Source organism: Lontra canadensis, unplaced genomic scaffold (assembly GCF_010015895.1).
Source record: "Lontra canadensis isolate GAN:19392208 unplaced genomic scaffold, GSC_riverotter_1.0 scaffold13, whole genome shotgun sequence".
NCBI lineage: Eukaryota > Metazoa > Chordata > Mammalia > Carnivora > Mustelidae > Lontra > Lontra canadensis.
The window spans coordinates 4,122,108-4,140,080 of NW_022631007.1; the positions used below are offsets into that span (position 1 = coordinate 4,122,108).

At 40.3% G+C, this 17,973-nt stretch overlaps 1 protein-coding gene across 3 annotated transcripts in view; it reads left to right on the forward strand.

Annotated features, from left to right (window-relative positions):
* Nucleotides 1-17,973, forward strand: part of ACSL3 (acyl-CoA synthetase long chain family member 3) — a 66,428-nt gene that overhangs the window by 17,513 nt on the left and 30,942 nt on the right. Inside the window, exon 2 of one of the 3 annotated variants that reach the window (XM_032857336.1) lies at nucleotides 5,326-5,354. The exons of 1 other annotated variant lie outside the window; for it this stretch is intronic. The gene's annotated coding sequence lies outside the window, so the exon portion shown is untranslated. Of the gene's footprint in view, nucleotides 1-5,325; nucleotides 5,384-17,973 lie in introns of those variants that run through there. One more of the 3 variants, XM_032857335.1, reaches the window with a different exon arrangement.

The following is a 17,973-nucleotide window of genomic DNA, read 5'->3' on the forward strand; positions in this document are numbered from 1 at the left end:
GTGAGCCATTCTTGCAAATTATTGAATTTGAGGAGATTGTGGAAATCCCTGGTTTGTAACCAGCTGGTGACTCATGACTAGCAAGTGGGGAATAGTCTTGCGGGACTAAGCCCTTAATAACCCCTTTACCTGTAGGATCTATCTCTTGTAAAATAATACAGAAGTGTAGGGCAGTTCTAGTTTTAATAAAATTGTCTTTAAATACTGTCATTGTGTGCACGTAGTGGAGGACTTTTTAAGGTAGTCTCATCAACGTATGTTTGCAAAATGTGAATTTCCTGAGTCTTTACATCTCTGAGTATTTCTTTATTCTACTTGGCAGTTCATCAGGAATTTAGCTAGAAGTAGAATTCTAGTTTAAAATTCATTTCCCTCAAAACTTTGAAGGCATTGTTGATAGCCTTCCAGGGTTGCAGACATCTGAGGCCAGTATGATTCTTATTCCTTCATAGGAAGGGGGACTGTACATCCAGGTTTGTGTGGGACACTTTCAAATTACATCTCATAGCACCTGCTTTCACTCTGTAGAGTATATGTATTGATGATTTATATAATTTACTTATTTGTAGGTGACCTAGTTTTGTTTTTGTTTTGTTTTGAAGCTTTTGGGATATTCTTAAACTGAGTGCTCTGAGAATTCACAAAGCTGTGTCTAGAGGTAAGTTATTTTTGCCCCCATTCATCTGCTTAGCACTCTGCAGGCCCTTTCAGTCTGATGACTAGCATCCATCACCTGTGGGATATTTTATTGCCCAGTGTTTCAGTAATTTCTGCCTCTTCATTCTCTTTGTTCTTTCTTCTAGAACTCCTTTTAGTGGAACTTGTTCTCTTGGTCTTTTGGATTAATTCAGCACCTTGAAAAAGGACTTTGACTACTTCCATTTTGATCTTAAAGTTTCTAATTAAGTTTTTCTTTCCAGCTTATCTCTTTAACTCAGGCAAAAGACCTTGCACAAAACATCTCTTGATGGGAACCGAAACTACCCCCTCAAGCAATAAGGACTGTCCTGAGCCAGCAAGACCTACCCGTGTGGTTGATCCCAAGACAACGATCCACCTGACCTTTACTGCCCACCTGCATATATGCACTGACCTTTGTCCCACATTTTCCTATATAAACCTGGAAGTATTTTCAGCACTTTGGAGGCAGTCTTTAAAACATCAGCCTGCTGTCTCCTGGTGTGGGCTTTCTGAAATACATTTCCTTTCTTATTTCCTTACCACTTGTCTCTCTGCCTTTGGTGAGTGGCTGAGCCTGGACTGTTGGAACCTTCAGAGCCCCAGACTCCCCATAGCCCTCTGCCCCCAGGTACAACCTTACTTTTAAAAATCTTTTTTTGATTTCTGTTTTCTACTTCATTGATTTTGCTTTCCTTTCTGGGAAAATACTCCCAGCCTTTTTTTCTTAATATTTCTGTTGACTTTTAAATTTAATATCAGGTGCTCTTCTTAATTTTAACAAGAGCTTTTTCTTTTCTTTTTTTTTTTTTTAAGATTTTATTTATTTATTTGATAGATCACAAGTAGGCAGAGAGGCAGGCAGAGAGAGAAAGGAGGAAGCAGGCTCCCCGTTGAGCAGAGAGCCCGATGTAGGGCTCGATCCCAGGACTCTGGGATCATGACCCGAGCCAAAGGCAGAGGCTTTAGCCCCCTGAGCCACCCCGGTGCCTCCAAGAGTTTTTTCTTATTTTTAATCCTGTATGGTGCCCCAGTTTTGTTTCATCAATTTAATAGCCTCTCCTATCTTTTGGAAGACGAGTCACATGTATTTAAGTATTCTTTCTATTTCCTGCATCGACTGTTTCCATTGAGTTCCCCCCACTTTAGTTTTCATCTGTGTCTTTCATTGTGATGGGTTTTTTTGTCAAATGTCTGGTGATCCAGAACTTCATATTCTCTCTGGATTTTTGATTCTGATTTTTCTGTTTGTAGTTCCCGCTGCCTCCATCAGTAGATTCCCCACACTGGCGTGAGATTTAACAGTATGAGGGGTGGCTATTCTGCATACAAATCTGGATGGCTCTTTAGAGATTTGGGTAATATCTAAACCACTTAGCACTTAGCATGGCATAGAGGGCAGTGCCAGTGAGCTCTTGACTTTGCTTCTTAGAGCTGCTGTAACACCGCAGATTTGGTGGCTTAGCACCACAGAAATTGATTACCCTACAGTTAAAAGAGACCAGAAGTTTCCTGGGCTGAAATCAGGCGTTGGCAGAGTGTTGCCCCTTCCAGAGAAGAACCTGTTCTTGCCTCTTCAGTTGCTGGGCCTGCTGCATTCTGTGGCCTGGGTCCAGACTTCGAGGCCAGCACGTAACAGCTCTGCTCTGTCCTCACATTGCCCTCTCGGAATGTCAGATCTGCCTTTCTTCCAGGGATACTTGTGGTGGCATTTAGGGACCAGCTGAATCCCATACTGCTCTCTCATCCCCAGATCCTTAATTCAGTCACATCTGCAAAGATCTTTTCTCAAGTAAGGTAACTTTTGCTGGTTCCACGGTTTAGGGCCTGATGCCTCTGGGGTCATCTGTCAGCCTGCTTTCAGGTACTTAATAGTTCTCCTGTGCTTCTGTGCTTTCACAGATGCTATTTTATTGCCTGTGGTTTCCTCTCTTGTGTCCTTTGCCAAAAATCTGTGGATCCACTCAGTTCTGAGTTAAATAAATCAGTTCTTAGCCTTCCTTGACCTTCTTACAGAAGACCTCATTTGCCTGTTTCCTTAATGTAGCCTATCTCCTTATCCAGTAGTTTTTGTCATCTCAGTACTTGGTCCTGGGAGCTTTTTGAGGCCTATGGACACATTTCCAGAGTGGAAAGCACTGGGTATGGAGCCGAGTAGGCATTCATTCACTAACTAGTTGTTGAGGAGATTCAACATTTATTAAGGGCCAGTTAAATACTAGGACCTGTTGTGTTAATTAACAAAATAAAATATGCACATGTGCCAGAATTTCTCCAGGGCAAATTTTTTTTAGGAGGCGTTTGCTAGGTCATAGGAATTTACATCCTCAGCTTTGCTGGTTGCTGCCAAATTGCTCTCCAAAGTGGCTGCATTTCCCTCAACAAAGCCAAGAGCACTCTTGTTTCCTATATCCTTGCCAATACTTGTGATGTTTTTTCTTTCCTTTTTTTTTTTTTTTTTTAAATTTTATTTATTTATTTGACAGAGATAGAGCACAAGTAGAGTGGCAGGCAGAGGGAAGAGGGAGAAGCAGGCTCTCCACTGAGCAGGGAGCCTGATGTGGGGCTCGATCCCAGGACCCTGGGATCATGACCTGAGCTGGAGGCAGCCGCCCAATCCACTGAGTCACCCAGGTGCCCCGTTTTTTCTAATAAGAAAATTTGATGGGGGAAATGATAATGTTTTCACATGTGTTTAATAGTGAGACAACTTCATAGTTAATGGGTGTTTAGGTTTTTTCCCATGGACATATGTAGCCTATTTTTTCTTCTGAGTTGTATTTTATTTATAGAAATTCAACAAATATTCTGGATATGAATTATATATGTTGTCATCCCTATTTATGTATGAGGAAACTGGCATATGAAATAGCAGGTAAATTTGTAAGATTTCCTCCCACCTGGATGGATAGATGGATAAATGGATGAATGAACGAATGAATTTGTTCAGAAGACTCTAAACAAATGAGAAAGAGTGGGGGTTTTAGACCTAGGGTTATCTGGTTTTAAGGCCTATTCTTTTTTTTTTTTTTTTTTTTTTTTTTTAAAGTATATTTGGCTACCTTGACAGGGAATAAGGAAGTTATGAGTAGTGATATGCTAAATTTTGTCAAAATACTTAACTGTTAAGTCCAGTTACAAACCCTGTGAGTTTGGGCTGATGTTAAATTTTTTTTTTTTTAAGCCTATAATGACCGCAAACCTTCCCACTTCACAAGCAATTGTGAAAATAGTTGTGGGGCGCCTGCGTGGCTCAGATGGTTAAGTGTCTGCCTTTGGCTCAGGTCATGATCTCCAGGTCCTGGAATCCAGCCGCAGGACAGGCCCCCAGCTCAGCAGGGGAGTCTGCTTCTCTCTCCCCAAGCCTCTCACCCTGCTTGTACTCTCTCTGTCTCTGTTTCTCTCTGTCAAATGAATGAATAAAAATCTTAAAAAAAAAAAATCATTGAGATTATTGGATAAAAGTGTTGTATACACAGTGAAATACTGTTTATAAATCTTAGTAATTATCCTTCTTGACCACTACCATGAAGAGAGAAGAAACTCCATATATACCTTCAGAGTTTTGGATGTACTTTTTTTTTTTAAACTTTTTAAAAAATAGACTTTATTTTTTAGAGCAGTTTCAGGTTTAAAGCAAAATTGAGCAGAAGGCATGGAGATTCCTATATACCTCTGACCTAAAGTATGCACAGCCTCCCCATTATCAATAATCCCACACCAGAATGGTACATATATTGCAGTCAGTGCACCTACACTGATAACACCATTATCACTTGGAGTCCTTGTTTTACCTGAGGGCTCACTCTGTGTGTTGTACATTCCGTGGGTTTGGACAAATATGTAATGATGGTTCTGCCACCCCCAAAATCCTCTGTACTCTGCCTGTTATCCCATTTTCCTTCTTAACCCTTGGCAACCTTTTACTGTCCTCAATAGCTTTTCCTTTTCCAGAATGTTACAGAGTTGGAATAAAAAAATATATGTACCCTTTTCGTGTTGACTTCATTCCCTTAGTAATGTGCACTTAAGTTTCCTCCATGTCTTTCGTGGCTTGATAGCACATTTCTTTCTGTGCTGAATAATATTCCATTGTCTGGATGGACCACAGTTTATGCATTCACCTACTGAAGGACACCTTAGTTACGTCCAAGTTTTGGCAATTATGAATAAAGCCAATATAAATATTTTTATGTAGTTTTTTTTAATTAATCATAAGCTTTTAGCTCATTTGGGTAGATACCAGGGGGACTCAGTTCATCCAGGAGGCTGGATCATAATGTAAAGAATATGTTCAGTTTTCTAGGAAACTGTCAAACTTGTTTTCCAAAGTGGCCATGCAGTTTGCATTCCTACCAGCAATTAATGAGTTCCTCTTGTGCTGTATTCTTGCCAATATTTGGTGGTACCAGTATTTTCAGATTTTGGCTATTCTAATAGGTGTGTAGGGATACATAATAAGCTTTTTTTTGATGAAAGGTTAATGATAAAATGTCATTTGCTAGTGTGATAGATGATGTTTTCAAAAACAGAAATTTTTCTGTGAGTTTTTGGAAGTAAAAGTATCTCCAGGAAAAGGTTGATATTTGGCTCTGATGGATTAGACTACAAGTAGTAATGTTTGTCTTTTTTTGTTTGTTTTGACAGGTAGTGAGTCAAAGGCGCATATTTTGAAGGTACTAGCACCTCCTACCATTGTCAGCTGGTAAAAAGTTAATTTTGTTAACTACGGAATACTCCTATTAAGCATAAACTGTGTTAAGTTAAAACCAAGTGTGTGTAAACTCAAATTTTTTTTTTTTAATTCTTCCCACTTTGTGATTATAGAATTATGAAAGGAGAAGTTAGCTTTTGTACTAATTTTAATTGAATACAAATGCATTGGAACATGAAGCCATGTTATTCAACAATATTACTGATCTTTTCTCAAATTTTTAAGTATCTGAGCGTTTCTGAACTCAGTAATCAATTTTGTGAAGTTTAGCACTAATTAGAGTGGCATTAGAATGTGCTGGTCATTTTAAATTTGTGTTAGTGTTATTTGAAATTCCTAACTGAACATCTTAACCAAGTTGTAGGTTCCAGGCCTGGGAAACAGCAGTGGGTTTTTTGTTAACCTGCAGCAAACTAGTTTTGCATATTACTCATGTTGTGGTGGGCTAGAATATGGCAGGTTGTATTCTTTCCAGAACTGCTACAGGAAATAATCCATGTTGATAAAATGCTTTGAGACTGTAAAAGCAAGCAATAAGCATTTTTATCAATTAGAATCACAAGTGTTGACGTTTATCTTCTGTTTCATTTCAAAATTTTTGTCCCTCCCTCCCATCTTTGCCCACATTGGTCAAATTGAGTAATCTTTGTTTTCTATGGATTTTAAAAAGAATGCAAGTAAATATTATATTTATTATTAAAAACTAAACAGTTTAGGAGTCTGTAAGTAAAAGGGTAACTTCTCTGTTCCCATGATTCTTCTATGAGGGGACCAGCCCTTTCCAGGTTGGAGTGTGACTTTCTAGTCCTTTTTATGTGCAAATCCGAGGTGACCATCTTGTAATGAAGCAGGTGTGATGGAAGGAGAATATTCTTTGTTGATGTGCCTTCACTTTATTTTAGCCATTTCTTTGCCTCCATTTTCTTGAATTGTATACTTAGCCACATGAAGAGCGCTTTGAAGTCACTAAGTAAATACATCGGAACATAGTAGATTCTCTACAGATTTCTTTTGGTGCTTAGTGGGTTTTGGAAACTCCAGACATGGAATTTCTAGTTAAGAATGGCCCAGCAGAGTTTAGATTTACAAAGTAATTGAAATTGCAAAGGTAATTTACCGTGTAGGGGCACCTGGCTGGCTTAGTAAGTAGAGCGTGTGACTCTCAATCTCAGGTTTGTGAGTTCAAGCTCCACGTTGGGCATGGATCCTACCTAAAAAAAAAAAAGTACTGTGTATCAAATAATGGGTATTAGATAGTAAGGCATTTATATAGATGATTGCAGTCAGTTTTTTTTCATAGAGGCTTGGCTGGATTGGGGTAGACGGGGAAGTGGTTTTGGAGTTTTAGTACATCTACTTAGGGGACGAGGAAGTGGTGAGTGGTTCCTGGGGGAAAAAGTGCTATGGCAAAGTGACAGAAGTAACTTTATCTCTCATTAGTTTGCCTAGACTTGATCAGGTACCCCAAAAAGGGAAAAGACATTTGTCGCTGTATACAGATTAATATATTGGGAAGTAAAGGGAATGTTACAGATGGTTTGAGGAACTCGGTGTCTTGTATTCTAAAACTTAGAACTGCATGGTGTTCCATGTGGGGAACTGTGCATATTCAGAAGGCCTGTGACTTCAGAAATGATGGAAAAATTGAACTGATGTGCATGTGAACATGTCCTTTTGTGATGGTCAGAGTGTAGTATTTTGGGCTCCTTAAAAAATCTGGAGAAGCAGATTTTGATTACAAAGTTTTGTTTTAACGCTGTTGGCGTTAGTCAACTGAAAAAGGGTCTGTAGAATTTGAAGAAGAACATTAACAAATAGAGTTGTACATGAATAAATGTAAACCCATTAAATAGATATTGTCTAGTGTCTTAACTGTTAGAGATGCACAGTAAGTCATTATTCTAATTTTTTTCGTGGTGTTGTATTGGTTTAAAGTGTATTCTGTTCATGATTCTGGTAGTTTATATTTAAATATTTCCTGGAGTAGACAAGTTCTGATGGCCTTTAGGACTTCACTCACCTTTATCCAGTGTTGTACATTCAGGTGGTAGCAGAAAGGGTTATCGGTGCATATACCCATGCAGTAGAGAGAAATTATTTAGAATATTGTTCATTTCTATGTGAAAGTGATCTAGATTTGAAGTTTGGAAGGAGATGGGGACAGCAGTAGGTTTGCTGTGTTTTGTTTTGTTTTTTTTTTTTTTTTTTTGGCTTACTCAAAACGATTTCCTAGAGTAAGGTCAGATAGTTCTCATAGCTGTTGAAGCTAGAAGATTCCTTTTTCTTGTGCCTTCTATTTTTAAAACACAATCTAGGTTTTTGAACATTTACAGAAAAGCTGCAAGAGGCCAGAAAGCTGGGTGCACTGGAGACTGGAGGAGAGACGGGAAGAGCGTATCTTCATAGCTCTTGTTTCGGAAAAGCTATATTAGCAGTAAAATAGTTTATGGGAACAAGAAAATTTCTGTAAAGAGTTAAGGAAAAATAGAATAAGATTATATGAATAAAGTGAAAAACAGTAAAAGACTAAGTATTCACTAAGGAAGTATTGCATGTTTAAACCTTATTCTTAACTATTTGAGGTTTAGATAATATAGATAACGAAGTTGATACAATGTTGGTTGTGATGCAGGTTATTTATCCTGTAATTACATGTTTCTACAACGTATTAACGGTTCTTGTGATTTATATTATTATCTTTTTTTTTTTTTTAAACGGGAGAGAGCGAGGTGAGGGAGGGGCAGAGGGAGAGAGTGAGAATCTTAAGCAGGCTTATGCCCAGCCTGACTGGGGCTTGATCTCACAACCCTGAGATTATGATACCTGAGCTGAAATCAAGAAGTGGAAGCTTAACTGACAGAGCCACCTGGGCCTCACCTTTCTTTGTTCTTAACAATATGCCAAGATAGAGAGAAAGGGCTTTTGGGCTGAGGAGGGTTGAGGAAAAAATAAGGAAATAGCTAAGAAATCTTACTGAACAATTTATAAATTCTTTAAGTATAGACCTAGGTTGGATAGATTTAGATGGTGTAGACTGAAATTATCCTGAAAATCTTAATTTTGACATGTTAATCCCTTTACATTCTCAAAGACTGAATTTACCTGAACTATCTCCTCAAAAGTGTTCTTTATTTTGCTTATTTTAAGCATGTTACTTTTGCTGACATATTTCATGTTTGCAATTATTTAGCCTCTGGCCTTTGACTTTTCTTTAATTTCTGTTTTTAAAGTAGGGAAGAAAATAGTTAAGTTCAAAAGTGAAGTTGTTAATTGAGCCATCAACCAATCCACTCTCCTAGATTTAGTTTCATGTAATACTAAATAAAGTACTTACCTGGATTGAGTTGAAGTTACTAGTAAGACCTTCAAGTACCAACCATCTAGGCTGATGTCATTATATAATCTAATAGTTCATGTTCTGAAATATTTATATAGGTGGCTCTCATTAACATTTTGGAGATAATTGGAATAAGTAAGGAATTAGTACTACAGAGGGTTAAATGGCCCTATTCAGTATTGTTATAATATAGTTAGGGCATTTACTTCTTGGCTGGATAGGACACACTGATGAATTTGTCAAAATAGTGCTATGAAGTAGGGCTCCTAAGGTTTAGTTTTTCTGCCCAACCATTTGAATAGTATAATGATGACTGAACATACCATTCCCTTCATTTCCCTTCAATGGATTAACCTTAAACAAAATTCTAGGATAAAAAGCTGCACTTGTATATAGAGAATTCCATGTCACTTCTTTTGGATATAATAATAAGGGGAGTTATGTGGTTTGGAAAGTGAGTAGAAAGAATAGTAATAGGTTTTCCCTTAGATGAGGAAGGTGAAGCAACATGATTCAGAAAGGGCATGCATGTGGTGTGAGTTGTCTGGGTGGGGGGTGTTTGGGGATCTACCATATGATAGGATTGATGAATGGACAACAGAACCACTTCTGACTCCCCTGTGTGTTCCTGGGTCTTGGCATGAGGTTATTAGCAGTAGTTGAGACTATAAAAACCCTGAGAGTTAGGGAAGTCTCTTGAGGATCAACTCTTCTAAAGGTATGGAGGTCTGGTAAGTTGAGTTGGTTAAACAGAGTTGGTCCTGAATTACATTGCACATGCATTCTTTACCTTTGGGGGTGGGGTAGGATCTACAAAGTGGGATCCAGTAGTTCTGTGTTATAAAATCCAAGGATATTTAAACTTTAGTATGGAGTACTAGCTGTGAGGAAAAAAGTATTCTTCATAAATGTTTTCCTAAATAAAAATAATTTGTCATCATCTAACTGAAGCTCATGGAAAGAAATCCTCAAAGTTGACTAGTGAACTAGAGATGCTAAATGGAATCATACCAATTCCAAATGCAAGATGTGCTAAGTATCCTTATTCTCTTTACTTATTATTCTATAAGGAATTTTATGGGTGGATCTGTGATTTTGGGTTCTTCTAACCTTTAGAATATTAAATGCCTGAAACCTGAAACAGTAATGGCAACCTGCAGCTGAGGCTGGAGTGCTTCCTGTGAAGCAAACACACCACCCTTCTTCACACGTGCTAGCTGCTGAGTACTCCTAGTGGTCTTTGATACATACACTCTTCACATTTACAGGTGAGGACATTGAGGCATAGAAAATCAGTTGACCTAAGGTGACATTTAGTAAGTAGTAGAACTAAGTGTCAGACTCCATCTGTTTGGCTCCATGGCCTAGGATCTCAGTAAGCATACATTTGACTTAAGTATCTTCAGAATCCGTGAGGGTATAAATAAATAATCATGATGAAAGAAAAATACTGGTATTGGTGTACATAGTTTGGCATAAGTGAATTTAAAGTGCTACCAACACATGCATTGTATTTTGTAGTTTATGTAGGGTGTGTTCACCTGCTTTCTTTGTTCCCAAAGGGAGTTTTGTGAGGCTTATTATTACCATCTCCCCAGTTCTACAGTGAACCTGAAGCTCTGGAATGTTAAGGGATTTGTCCCTGTTACATAATGAGTAAGTGGGGAGGCCAGCATCAGACCAAGAGCTTATTGTCTAAAAGGAGCAAGTCTATTGAACATTTTTATATGCAAACTAGTATTGCAAGGGATAGATAGTACCTTCAGTAGATTAATGTAAATTAAACTCTATAAGTAAAATTGCTTTGAAATTATGCATAAACAGAACTTTGTACCTAAACCAACTATACTAATAACTAGCACTTATAATGCCTTTGCATTTTCCAGAGTCCTTTATTTTTTGCTGCATTCTGTTTTATCTTCACTTTAAATTTTGCAGATTAGATAAATAACAACAGATGTGGGAAAATAAGGCACAGAAAAATTATTTTATAAACAAAAGATCAAAATTAACTAGTGGTAGAATCCAGGCTGTAATTTGTTTGCCTATTCTGTGAGATGGTTAATTGTGGGGTGACAGGTTTGCCTAAAACTTTCCTGGTTTTAGTACTGAAAGTCCTGTGTTTTGGGAGACCCCAAAGTCTGGGGCAACCCAGAGTGGTTGTCATCCTAATTAATTGTCACACTTCGTGGTAGACTGGGGATGGGATTAGGGTTGCCAGATAAAACAGAGGTGTTCAGTTAAATCTGAATTTCAGATAAAAACCAAATAATTTTTTTACTACATGTTCCAGATACTGCCTGGGACATATGTACACTAAAATCTGTTGATTGTTTATCTGAAATTCAAGTTTAACCAGGTATCTTCTGTTTTTATTTGTTAAGCCTGACTGCCCCAAGTAAGAGTGAGGGGACATTCTGGTGTATAAAAAGATTGAGCTGCTTTTTTTGTGTAGACCTTAGGCTTTATACATTTATCTGCATAAATAAGTGTACCATCTAGCAGTACTTGGCTCTTGTTCTTCCATGGCTAGAGACACAAGAGGTCAGGATGAATATATGAAAACATACCTTGCTCAGTGCATTAAAACATGTGTGTGTCTGTATGTGTTGGTTGGTTTGAAGTAGTTCTGAACTTGACAGGAAATTTAACCCAGGTATTAGCCCATTCTATCTATGTTGGATCAGTCCATCAAACACTGGCATATTCTTACAGACCATCCATATTGTCTTTCGACTGTATGTTTAAAAAGTATTTTTGCTGTTAAGATAGTGTATTCACATGATTCAAAATGAATTGATTGGAAAATGTTAGAATTTTGGAAATGGACCTTAGCAATCTTCCTGTTGTTTGTTTGTTTTAAAGCATGGCGATTCTTGCACTACCTACCTCCCCCTGCCCCACTAAAGGAGAAGAGTGTCTTTTATAGAAGATAGGGCTAGAAGTGGGTTCCTCTGCTCATTTACTTCTTCAATATTTGATGATTGCCAGTACTTGAAGATTGATCTGGGAGTGCTTGGCATCAGTATACAGTTTAGTCTTAGAATAGGTGTACTTGAAATCCAGCATCATTAATGATAAGAAAATTAACAATTTATTGACTTAGACAAGGTCTCATAGTAACCGGCGGCAGAGCCAAGACTAGTATATATGTGTATTTACGCATGTGTTTTTGTGTGTGCATGTTTCAAACCCCTTTTCTGAAAAAGGAGGGAGGGAAACAAGCCATAAGTGACTCCTAAGGATACAGAACAAACAGGGTTGATGGAGGGATGTGGGTGGGGGATGGCTTAGGTGGGTGATGGGCATTGAGGACATGGGTTGTGATGAGTGCTGGCTGTTTGTTGTATGTAAGTGATGAATCACTGAATTCTACTCCAGAAACCAATATTGCGCTGTATGGTAACAAACAAAATTAAAAAAAAAATTTAGGATTCTCCCCCCAACCCTGTTTTGTATCAAGCTGAGAAACATACAAATTCCCTTGCTTAATTTCTGTTTCCTATTTGATTTCATTCAAGACTCAACACTTTTTAATTTTTTTTAAATGTTCTTTTTTTTTTTTTTTTTTTTTTTTTTTTAAGATTTTTTTTAAACGATTTATTTGTCAGAGAGAGAGAGAATGAGCAGGGGTAGTGGCAGGCAGAGGGGGAGGGAGAAGCAGACTCCCCATGGAGCAGGGAGCCTGATGTGGGGACTAGATTCTAGGACCCTCAGATTATGACCTGAGCTGAAGGCAGCTGCTTAACTGATTGAACACCCAGACATCCCTCAATACTTCTCTAAAAGATGTCCTACTCCAGTCTGCCTTTGCTACCCGTTCCTCCATCATTACAACCTGGACCTCTCCATGAACAGTAACTGTATGCCTTCTTCTGCATACCAGCTTCAAGCATTCTTCTCAAACCATTACCTCCTGTGGTTCCATTTTACTCTCTCTTAGTACCTCAACATCCGCAGTTCTGTCACCACATATGATCTGATTGCATCATTGATCCTATCTCCTTTTCACAAACCTTTCCCTCCTTAAGGGGCTATCCTTCCTTCCTCAACTTAAATCTCCCTGATCAGTCATGGAAATAGTCTTCTTTCCCTTGTTTTCCTCCCCTTCCCCATGTTTCGTTCCAGTACTTGCCTGGTAAAACCCTCTCCTTGGTTAATATCCGCTCTCTGCCTGGTTCCCATTTGTGCTCTATCAGTTGAACTTGGCTGGGAAGCACACAACCAGATCTTTAATTTCCCTTTACATCTAGGACTCCACCTTCAGGTGGGCCTTAGGAGCTATCAGGTGATTCTACTGTCTCCTTCTCTGTTTTCCTGTTCTCCTAGATGACTGTTTAATACTTTCTTTCTACTTAATTTTCTAATACCTTCCTTTCTTCCTCTCTCAGTCAGCGATTTTTCTTCCTATTACCCTGAGAAAATAGAAGCACTCAGAAAAGAATCTTCTAATGGCTCTTGGTACCACCCACATGCATCTGTGTCCCTGTTCCTGTGCACGCCATCCTCTTCACTTGGGTGCTGCGTGTCACCCTCTCTTCTGTATAATCTTTTTCTTTCCTCTACTGGGTTATAGCCATCAGTATGCAGACAAGCTGTGACTCTCTCTCCCTCCCCCCCACCCAAAGATATTTATTTATTTATTTATTTGACAGAGTGTGGGGGAACACAAGCAGGGGAAGCAGGAGAGGGAGAGGGAGAAGCAGACTTCCCGCTGAGCAGGGAGCCCGATGCAGGGCTCGATCCCAGCACCCTGGGATCATGACCTGAGCTGAAGGCAGACTTCACTGACTGAGCCACACAGGCGCCCCACTCTCTTATCTTGAAAACCAAAGAATCTGCTTTGTCCTGTCCTAGTATCCATTTCTATGTTCCTCTGTAGAGTGCTCTTCCCCTTTCCGAAGCACACTCCAGTTGGGCTTTGATCCTTACCATAGCTATTTTCGAGTGACCCTCACACTTTTTTTTTTTTTTATTGTATTAAAATACATGTAACAGAATTTGCCAGTGTAACCATCTTTAAGTGTACAGTTCATTGGCATTAAGTAGACGTTGTTGTGGACCATCACCATCATCCATCTGCAGAACTTTCCTGCTATTCCAAACTCTATACACATTAAACACATCTTGCCAGCCCTCCTTCCCCTCAGTCCCTGGCAATCCAGTCCAGTTTCCTTATGCATCTCCTGTAAGGGAATTATATATTATTTGTCCTTTTGTGTCTGCTTTATTTCATTTAGTGTCATGTTTTCAAGATTCATACATGTTGTAGCATGTATCAGAACTATCAGAATTTCATTCCTTTTTAAGGTTAAGTAATAGTCCATTGTCTCTCTATCAACATTTTGTTTATGTGTTCACCCACCAGTGGACATTTGGGTTGCTTCCACCTTTTGGCTGTTGTGAATAACTTTGCTTTGAAGCTGGGTGTACAAATACCTATTTGAGCCCCTGCTTTTAATTCCTTTGGAAATACACCCAGAAGTGCATTTGCTGGATCATACGGTAATTCTGTTTTTAATTTTTAATTTTTTGATGAACTGCCGTATTGTTTTCAGTAGCTGCTGCGCCATGCCACATTCCCAACAGCAGAATTTTAAGTGTTCCAGTTTCTCTACCTCCACATCCTTGCCAGGACTGTTATTTTGTTTGTTTGTTTTTGTTAGTAGCCATCCTGATAAGTGTGTAGTCTCCTCTACTGAGGCTTTGATTCACATTTTAGTCCTCATCTTTGCTGACTTGTTAGGTAATGTGTACAGCTGATCAGTGTCCTCCTCCTTTTACTCTACCCGTCTGGTTTTCTTGTGAACCTGACCCTTTTTGTCATGCCCCAGGCCTCTCAATTTTGATCTGCCCCAGAATCTGCTCTTTGCACTTCTCACTCCCTTAGCCATGCCAGCCACTCTCATGGCCAAAAATACTATCACTGTCTGAGTTGCTTTCAACAAAACTGAACTGTGCTTCGCTCAGACCTGTTCCTCCTGCAGTCTTCCTTTCGTTAGTTAGTGATGCAGCTCTGTGGTGTTTCATTATCTCAGGCCAAACATCTTGACACCCCCCTTTCTTTCTCACTCTTCCTAGGGCTGTACCTTCAGTACAGAGTCAGATTAGGGTCCCTTCTCACTGCTTCATCTTCATTCTGGTCTATATCTTGGTCATCTCACATCTGTTCCCTGCAAAGGCTCCCAGTTGGTCTCCTTGATCCTGCAGCAGCCAGAGTTGGCCTTTTGATGGTTAACAGGTGATTTCACTCAGGTCAATACAGTCTCGCAGTGGTCCCAGCCCCTTTGGGATCTGGCCCCATTCTTCTACCATGCCCTCTTTGCCCTCCTTGCCCTCCTCTTTCCCTGTCCCCCATCCTTCCTGGGCTCAGCCTGGAATTTCCCTTCTCCCAGATACCCATGTGGCTTTTTCTCCTTGTCTGTTCCTAACACCTGACATGCATTTTCTTCTCTCTTCTCCTCTCCCTCCCTTCTCACCTCTCCTCTTCCTCCATTCTCTCCTCTCCTCTTCCTCCATTCTCTCCTCTCCTCTTCCTCCATTCTCTCCTCTCCTCTTCCTCCCTTCTCTCCTCTCCTCTTCCTCCATTCTCTCCTCCTCCTCTCTTCCTCCCCTCTCCTCCTCTCCTCTCCTTTCCTCTCCTCCTCTCCTCTTTTCCTCTGCTCTTCTTTCCCTCTTTTCCTCCTCTCCTCTTTTCCTCTCTTCCCCTCTTCTTTCCCTCCTCCCCTCCCCTACTCTCCTCTCCTACTCTCTTCCCTTCCTCTCCTCTCCTCTTCTTCCCTCCCCATTCTCCCCTCCCTTTTTCCTCTCCTCTCCCTTCTCCTCCCCTCCTCCTTCCCTCTCTCTCTCCCTCCCTCCTTTCCTTCCTTCTACAGATTTTATTTATTTGCGAGAGAACACAAGCAGGGGGAGCGATGGAGGGAGAGGGAGCCTCCTTCCTGCCCAAAGTTGCCAGGGACCTGCCAAAGACAGACACTTAACCCAGGTGCCCCGTGACATGCATTTTTACCCTTCCTAAAGCAGCAGCCTTCTCCACACCACCACCCCTCCAATATTGTTCATTTTGTTTAGCCTGCATGTATGTCTCTATAGTTGTTTCTGCCTCATGATATTTAGTTATTTGTTCATGGTCCTTTTTGTGTTTTGTTCATGACTGTGACTCAGTCATCTGCCAAGAGAGTGGTATGAATTCTGTGTTCAATAAATGTTTGAGAAATAAATGAATGATTGAGTTCTTATTCATACGTACTTACTATGCACTTGCTTTTCTGTAGAATTCTAAGAGTTCCGAGTTTGGGTTTGTGTGTGGGTTTTAAGTACTGCAGGATTAATTAATTATTGATTAAAGATCTAAATGATGTAAATACTAGAAAAAATACAGGAGACCATTAGTGTAACCTTGGTATGGATGAGGCCTTCTTAACATGAACTGTAAACCTAGAAGTCGCGAAGGAAGTGATGAACAGATTTAATTGTTCAGGTTTGCTTTCTGAAAGCTGATACTGTCAGATGGGCAACATAATAGAGCACCGTGACTGTTTCTTAGTTCTGTAGATTTTCCACAACCGCTTCAGCTAATAGGATGCAGTTGGCCAGAGTTTTGTTCTGTACCCTGTTTTAGAAAAGGGTGAAGTCTTCTCAGAGGCTTTTGGAACAACGAAATGTCTTCACTGCATGTGGCTGGTACATGCAGGCTGCATCAGATGCTTCTGAACCCTCTCCGTGTCCCAACCCTTGGCGTTCACAGCACTGCCTTCTCCAGGTTCCACTTTTATTGGTCTTGCCACCGGGATTTTCTTGCTTAGTCTGGGCTATGGTTTCCTTCCAAAGTTTTCTGTTCTTGAACTTGATTTTGGAGATTTCTTACATTCTCATCCTTCATCTGAGTATGGCTCTAAAATGTGTGCTTCTAGCTCTGATCCCTCTTAATCGTCACAGTTTATACATTTGGATGACTCCCCGGCATCTCTGACTTCTCATTTTCAAGGCTTGTATTCATCTCCTTTCCACCGGCCATCCCACTGCTGATACATTTCTGTCTCTGTTGAAGGCACCCAAACCATTTTTGCCTTCTTTCACAGCAACTCCTCTGATTCACGGCTTTATTCTCTAGGGTTCAGATAACAGAGGCCAGGGTGCTGAATTTAAAGATTGCAGTTACTGGGGCGGATTGGAGGAGCAGCAGCTGCTGGCACCCTCTGGGCCATCAGGAGCTGGAAATCCTAGCTGTTGACTTCTGTCACGCACTTTAGCCACCTTACTCCTAGGAGCAAAGGATTATCTCAACTTTTCTCTTACCTGATTGCCTCGATCCCAGGACCTCTGGGATTCATGACCTGAGCCGAAGACTTAACCAACTGAGCCACCCAGGCGCCCCTGGACTCTTAATTTTCTAAGCATGATTTCCTTTAGTTCTTTGAACATGTTTTTCATAGCTGCTTTGAAGTCTTGTGCGCGTCTGGCATTTGGGCCCTCTCAGGGACAATTTCTGTTGCCTGCTTTCTCTTCCTGTGTTTGGATCTTCCCTGTTTATTTGCACGCCTCTTAATTTTTTGTTGTAAACTGCACATTTAAGATCTTTTATAGCATTTCTGAATGCTGAGTGCCCCCTGGCCATTTCCCTGGCTTGTTGTGTTGCTTGCTTGTCTTTTTAGTAACTTGGCTGGCATTTTATACCACCCCCCCCCCCCAGTGTGCATCCTTTGATGTTGCTCCTCAGTGAGCACTGCCTTGGGAACACTGAGAGTTTCCTTGAAGGGCCCTCTTTAGGGGATGGCAGCCAGTTTTAGTAGCACTCTTGAACCATCTCTTTCTCTGATCTTGTTAATCTGCTAAATCTGTCTCTGTTGGTTCACACCCAGCAATTATTCTCCACTGATAGCTAGCTGATTGCGTTATTGTGTTAAACAGAGCCCTGGGCCATAAATTGCCCCACTGTGTGATTCAGTTAAATGGCCTTTGTAGGGGTTATTTGAGGCCAATCTTCAAGAGGCCCTGACTCTGGAAGGGCTCTTCTTCAGTTCTCTGCTCCCTGATTCTGTTAAACTTCTGTTTGGTCTACTCTTCCTTGTTGCTATCCTGGAACTACCAGCCTCATCTTCATTGCTCATCACCGAAGTCTCCATTGTTTTCTGTAGTGCCATGAAGCTTGAGCTTCCCTGTTCTCTGTTCTAACTGAAGTCAGTCCACTTAGGGATTGCTGAGGGGCTCTCTGTGCTTATAGCCTGCTTCGGCCTGTGTAGAA